Here is a 7,712-nt window from a genome sequence, read left to right on the forward strand (position 1 = left end):
GCGTTGACACATATTAAGTTCCCTTTGATTAAAGATGTGTTGTAATGTAACACCCCGTGTTTTCAAATGTCAAAGTCAAAGTCAAAGTTTGACTTTTGACTGTAATTAGTCTATTTTTTTATTTTTGTATTATGTGGAGTAAGTGTTGTCTAATCTAAATGATCGAATGTTTAATCAATGTGAATCGATAATCGACCTTGTATAGCAGGAAGTACCAATGCGATAAAGTTAATAAATCGATAATCAAGCTAACCGAATCAATCATCGAACTCGAAAACTCGAATTATGTGAACTTTGGCATTGTTATACGTGTGTGTGCCTTATGTGTTACTTGTGCGTGTTTACTTTATGTTGTTATGTGTGGTGATCAATCAAATCGAATCGAAACTCGAAAAGCAATCGAACTCAATCGAAACCGACATCGAGACACGAGTCGTAGATGCTTATGTTAGATATAGTAGTTGGGACTGAAAGTAATTTGATTAGGAAACTCTATCGTGTTTGCATCATCGTCCATCGAAATCAAAATATCAAAAATCGTCGTGAAACACTCGAAAAGGGTTGCTGATCGAACAGGAAACTCCGATCGAACAGGCCAGCCGATCGAACATACTGTTCGATCGAGCAGGCCATACGACCAGAGATCCTGGCCGATCGGTTGACACTTTCCTCTTTTGGATCCTATAAATAGGGCTGTCATTGTCATCTTTACCACTTTTGGAAAGCTCTGACCGACCAGCTCTTATTCTTCACCTTTTCTCAGATTTCTCTCAACTCCGGTAAGTTTCACTCTAAATCTTGTACGTTCTTAATCATTACATGATTCTACACCTTTCTATCTTTCAAATCTTGAATTCCAACTGTGAAATCATCAAGATCTAGGTGTTCTTGGATGATGTCATCATGATGTTCTTGAAGAACATCATGTTTTGGCCTCATACAACCGTGAATAGCTTAGATCTAACCGATTTCCACATAAACAAACTAAGATTTGTTATAGATCTTAACATCTTCATGGTGTAAAGGATTGAAAGGAGGATTTTCAACTTTCTTTCAACTCTTTTACACTCAACACCTTAAAACCGGTAGAAACAGAGCTTGAACCAACTAACTAATCATTTTAATAGTCATGAGGTTCAAGATTCGGGTTCTATCTACGAGGTTCACCGACTCTGGTTAAACGTTAAACTACCGTTCCGAACAGTTCACCGGCCGGACTTGGGTGATTCCTGTCCGAACCAGTGAAGCAAGTGAGGACCCACGTTCTATGGTTCAACTCATTGTCGAAGTACCTCGAAATCATATCAAAACAAACAGAACAGCCAAGTAACAGACGAAGGGCCGACCAGGTCAGAAGCTGGCCGAACGGCTAGGCTGTTCGAACGAACAGTCCAGCCGATCGGACTTGCCAGCCGATCGACCGGGCCAGCCGATCGGCTAGCACATGGTTCCACATCTTTCAAATTCATGAAGAATGGTGTTGACGAAGCGATGTTCGATCGAATATGCTACTCGATTGGTAAACATTACTCTTCGGATCATGAGATACTATGCTTCAACGCTTAATCGATTTTCAACTCGTTCGACGCATTCAAAGTGCCACCTGATCGAACATACCGTCCGATCAGGTGACACCTTGCTAAAAACATGATACTGAAGTACCTAACCGATCGGTTGGACTAACCGATCGAACGGACCGTTCGATCGACCGACCTGAAAGGTAAGAATACTTCAATGTTCTTAGATAATGCTGCAAAAACTTCAAAAGCTCAAACCATCATACACAAACACATCCTTCTCAAAGGAAGAAACAATCCACTTGAACTGTCCAATTGATCGAGCCTCCCGGCCGATCGAACAGACTACCCGAACAGTTAGACCAACCGAACGGATGGGGCTGTTCGATCGAACCTGCTGTTCGATCGACCAGACTGTTCGAACCATTTACAATTGTTTGCATTTCCGCGTTACTCATCATTATACTATCGAACTATTCAGGCTAACCGTACTCTCAGCGCTCCCTTCAATCCATAATCAACCACTGTGAGTATACTCGATCCCTTTTTGCTTTTAGCACTTTTGGGTGTTACATACGTTACATATCAAATCACGATCAAACACAAACTATTTGAACGCTAACCGATCGCATGTATTACGTGACTGAATGAATGCTTGTTTATTATGTTTACACGTGGAATGTTGTCTACCTGCCTTAGCAACATAGTACTATAGTTTGGACTCAGCACCCGTTCACACGGGGGTTGTTAAGGACAATTACTTGCATGGATTACGGCGGTAATCATGTATTGCGAACTGTCTCGGACAGTCAACCCGCAGTCGTTGGTATCGATGGACCCATGTCGATAATTAACATGCTTTGTTTTCCTTTGTGTACGTGCTGGTTATGCGTAAACTATTCGAACTCTATATGCTATTATCAAACTTGTATGCTCACCTTTACATTATGTGTATTGACTTTATTTTAACGTATGTGACAGGTGTTTAAGGTGTATGCTTTCTAGGAAAGCGAGGCTAGAATAAGCCTCTAGAGGCCCCCAACAAATAGTTGTCTGTCAAGAACAAGCTTCTAGTGCATAGTAGTCTGTAGATCTTGTCAGGCTGGGTCTTTAGGAACATTTGAACAATATTTATTTATTTTGTTATGTTAAATCTGAGTTGTCGGAACAGAATTACTTGTTTGGATGTTATCTGTAATAATGTATTTGTTTATTCGGGATACGGTATGGGACGTATCTTTAACTGGATTATATGAATTGTTGTTATGGAAACTTCTGGACAATCTGTTTCGCTCAGTGCCATGCCCCGATGATTCCGCCATCGGTTGGGGTGTGATAGATTGGTATCAGAGCCATAACTATAGGAAATTAGGCCAGACACGACCTAGTCCGGGTCGCTGTCTTAGAGACCTAGACTATAGCTAGGAACCAACAGACAAAGTTTATGTGCCCTATTCTGTAATTCTTTGCTACCACTGCACTCGAATTTTAATCAAAGCCAGCAATCTAGTCAGGATTAGGTGTGAGAACCTCAAACTCCTGACCACATTGCCTGACTTATGCTGATTTTATCCATTTATTCATGCTTATCCTATTATTTTCACTAACAAACAAGGAGAATTATGCCAAATCCGGAGTGAAATCCCCATTTTGATGAAAAATTCTCCTTAATTCTTTTGAAAACAAGGAAGAAATTGCTAAGCCAGGGGTGAAACCCTAACCTTGACAATTTGTTCCGAACCTTATTTCATCTCACCAAAGCATTCGACGGACTCCAACGACCTAAACTCACAAGTATGACATAAGGAATGCGTGTGGAATGCCCAAGAATCGAGGCAGAAACATGACCTCTAGAGTAGAAAGTGACGACAAGTCCACTGCGAATAGTCGAATTGCTTTGGGTAGTCGATGTCTAGTAGCCGCAGACAATCTATCTCTTGATTTTATGTGCTTCGATTTTGAGAACCGCGACCGTGTACTCTGATGACACGTCGATCTTATATGTTTATGTGAGCTTTATCTATTTATGTGTTTTATATTTTTGGATATTATTCGATTTTGCTGTCATTTCGATCAACACACACGACTCGCATTGCTATCGTATCTCGATTCGGTCTCCAGTTGATGCAATCTAGACGATGTTATGATATGCTATACGACTAAGTTAGGCTATACTATACTATGCTACTCGATATACTATACGCAATCTCTATACGAATGACACTCGAGTCTGAAAGGATAGGTTTCTGTATTCTGAATGCATCTGTGCTAATGTGTATGCGTTTATGTGCTTCTGTGAATCTGTGCCCTACTTGCTTGTGTACATCTATGGTTATGTGGATTTTGTGCCTTGGTGTCTATGTGCTTATATGTGATTGTGCCTTGTTCGTGTTCCTGAGCTTTAGTAGTCTAGACGTGTGAGGTGAGATTCGATTTCGTTGTGTTGAGTCCTGTGACGATGTCTGTTGCAGACCATGTCGTCGTCTGGATCCCGACACCTTCTGACTCGTCAAGAGAAGAGAGACAAGTGTCTCGCCGCTATCATCGCTAAAAGTGTGGCAAAAGCTGTGAGCGATGTTTATGAAAATGTCAGCAAGTCGTCTGAAGAATCACGAACAGACGCTCCCAAAGATGCAAACAAGGCTGCTTTCAGCTTCAAGCAGTTCAAAGCATGCGGACCCAAAGAGTTCACTGGCGAAGATGGCCCTACGTCCATGTTCCACTGGTTCGACTCAGTCGAAGTCACTCTGCGCCAAAGCGGATGTCCTGAAAATCTCCGCACTCTCAATGCTACAGGCGTCTTCCAGTCCCGTGCTCTAGACTGGTGGACGGCCGAACGAAACAAGCGCAGAAATGATGCAGCTTATGAGCTGACGTGGGAGGAATTGAAAGCTATCATGATCGACGAATTCTGCCCTCCCCACGAACGCCAAAAGCTGGAGGACGAGTTTTGGACCATCAAGCAGAAGGATGGAGACAACGCTGCTCTCACTGCTCGCTTCAAGCAGCTCAACATCATATGTCCCGACCAGGTCAAGACTTCAGACATGACCATCAAGAAGTACATTCGAGCTCTGCCCGATTGTGTAGCCGATTTTGTTCATGCCGCCAAGCCGGCAACAATCGAAGAGACTTACCTGCTTGCCGCTGAGATCAATGACAAGCGGGTGAAGTCTGGATTTTGGGATAAGCACACCAAGTCACTGCACCAAGCCACCACAGCAGCATCCACCGACACCGCCACTGCTCAACCCTCTAAGTCATCAAGAAGAAAGAAGAAGCACAACAACAGCAGCTCCAGCAACAAGAACTGTGCCGTTGCAACAACTGTTGCTCCTCTGCAAGCTGTACCAGCTCAGCAGCAATCGCACCACCGCTCAGCTCCAGTGATCAATGCACCGCCATCAAAGCGTGCATACACAGGTCCTCACCCGCTCTGCCCAACATGCTCGTATCATCATCCAGTGGGTCTGGCCTGTCGTTTCTGTGCTCACTGCAACCTTTACGGTCATTTCACTGCGAACTGTCGCTATGGTCCTCGTCAAGCCCCAGTTCAAGCTACTGTCAACCAAGCTCTACTTCCAGCCCCTCAAGGCCAACCAGCAGCTTAAGCACCCGCAATCAATGCTCGAGTCTGCTTTGCATGTGGTGATCCTAACCACTTTGCAAACAGGTGCCCGAACAGGGTGGTTAAACAAGAGCCCCAGCAGCAACAACAGCAGCCTCAGCAACAGCAGCAAGCAGCTCATGCCCGAACCTTCAACATCAATGCCCGTCAGGCTCAGGCTGACAACAACGTGGTCAACGGTACGTTCCTTGTGAATGGTATTTATGCATCATGTTTGTTTGATACTGGAGCCGATAATTGCTTTGTGTCGTTCGAATTTGAGAAGCTCCTTAGTCGTAAGCGCTCTTATCTTCCCTCGTCGTTCGAAGTCGAAGTCGCCACTGGAAGAACTGTCGCCGTTAACTCTGTTCTCCGTGATTGTACTCTTGAGCTCAACAATCACATCTTCCGAATCGACCTTATTCCGATGCAACTCGGAAGTTTCGACGTCATAGTAGGCATGGATTTTCTTCGCGAAAATCATGCTGAAGTTGTGTGTTTTGATAAGATGATCCGATTCTCGCTCGCAAATGGAGATCTGTTATGTGTGTACGGTGAAACAGCTTCAAAAGGTCTCAAGCTCATGTCATGTATTCAAGCCAGCAAGTATCTCCGCAAGGAATACCGAGCCTTCTTGGCCAACATTGTAGTAGCGGAGAAGGAAAAGAAAGAGAAAGCCGAAGTCAAAGATGTTCCAGTGGTCCGTGAGTTTCCTCAGGTGTTCCCTGATGATCTCCCTGGGCTACCGCCAAGTCGTGATATCGACTTCCGTATTGACCTCATTCCTGGAGCTAACCCTGTTGCCAAAGCTCCTTATCGACTCGCTCCATCTGAAATGCGGGAACTCTCGAACCAACTCCAGGAATTGCTTGAAAAAGGCTTTATTCGCCCGAGCACCTCTCCTTGGGGCGCGCCGGTCCTTTTCGTCAAAAAGAAGGATAGGTCGTTTCGAATGTGCATCGATTATTGGGAGTTGAATAAGCTAACCATCAAGAACCGATACCCTCTGCCCCGAATCGACGACTTATTTGATCAGCTGCAAGGTGCCAAATGTTTCTCGAAAATCGATCTGCGTTCTGGTTATCATCAATTGCGGATTCAAGAGGAAGACATCCCCAAAACCGCTTTTCGAACCCGATATGGCCACTACGATTTCGTTGTTATGTCTTTTGGTCTAACTAACGCACCCGCAGTTTTCATGGATCTAATGAATCGCGTGTGTAAGCCCTTCTTAGACCATTTCATCACCGTGTTTATTGACGATGTCTTGATCTATTCCAAGTCGAAAGCCGAACACACGCAACATCTACGTTTGGTTCTCGAGTTACTTCAGGGGAATCAACTCTATGCCAAGTTCTCCAAGTGCGAATTCTGGTTAGAGGAGGTTCAGTTTCTGGGTCACATCGTGAATAGTCAGGGTATACACGTCGATCCCGCGAAGATTGAAGCAGTCAAAAGTTGGATTACGCCTAAGAACCCGTTTGAAGTTCGTTCTTTTCTCGGACTAGCGGGCTATTATCGACGATTTATTGAAGGATTCTCTAAGATCGCTGTGCCGCTTACCGCTCTTACTCATAAGGACAAGCCCTTCGTGTGGGGAACCGCACAAGAGTCTGCCTTCCAAACCCTCAAGCACATGCTGTGCAACGCCCCAATTCTTACACTGCCCGACGGAAGCAACGACTTCATTGTCTACTGTGATGCTTCTAACCTTGGCCTTGGCTGTGTCCTTATGCAACGAGACAAGGTTATAGCTTACGCATCTCGTCAGCTCAAGATCCACGAGAAGAACTATACAACCCACGACCTCGAGCTAGGCGCAGTTGTCTTTGCATTGAAGATTTGGCGACACTACCTGTATGGTACCAAGTGTACGATCTATACCGATCACAGGAGTTTACAACACATTTTCAATCAGAGAGAACTTAATATGCGTCAACGCCGATGGGTAGAACTCCTCAACGATTACGACTGTGAGATTCGTTATCACCCAGGCAAGGCAAATATTGTTGCCGACGCGCTCAGCAGAAAGAGTTACGTGCTCAGTATCCGAAATGTTCAAGCCCAGCATGACCTCGAGACTCTAATCCACGAAGCTCAACATGCTTGCTTTAATGAGCGCACATTGAAGAAAGAAAGAATCTACCACGATGGAGCTCAGTTAGTAAGCAAATCAGATGGGATCTTCTATTATCTAGACCGAATTTGGATCCCTAAGCAGACTGAATTGCGAAAGTCCCGATATTCTATTCATCCCGGTGCTGACAAGATGTACCAGGACCTTCGCTACAAGTACTGGTGGCCGGGCATGAAACGGGATATCGCCCTTTACGTTGGAAGTTGTTTAACTTGTGCAAGGGTTAAGGCTGAACACCAAAGACCTTCCGGCTTACTCGTACAACCGCCGATACCTATATGGAAGTGGGAGAGTATAGCTATGGATTTCATAACTAAGCTTCCGCCCACACCATCAGGTCACGACAGTATTTGGGTTATAGTTGATCGTCTAACCAAATCAGCCCACTTTTTGCCAATACGAGAAGACTACATGGTGGAACGACTAGCCCAAATCTACACCGACGAGATCA

Source organism: Helianthus annuus, chromosome 8 (genome assembly GCF_002127325.2).
Source record: "Helianthus annuus cultivar XRQ/B chromosome 8, HanXRQr2.0-SUNRISE, whole genome shotgun sequence".
Lineage (NCBI taxonomy): Eukaryota > Viridiplantae > Streptophyta > Magnoliopsida > Asterales > Asteraceae > Helianthus > Helianthus annuus.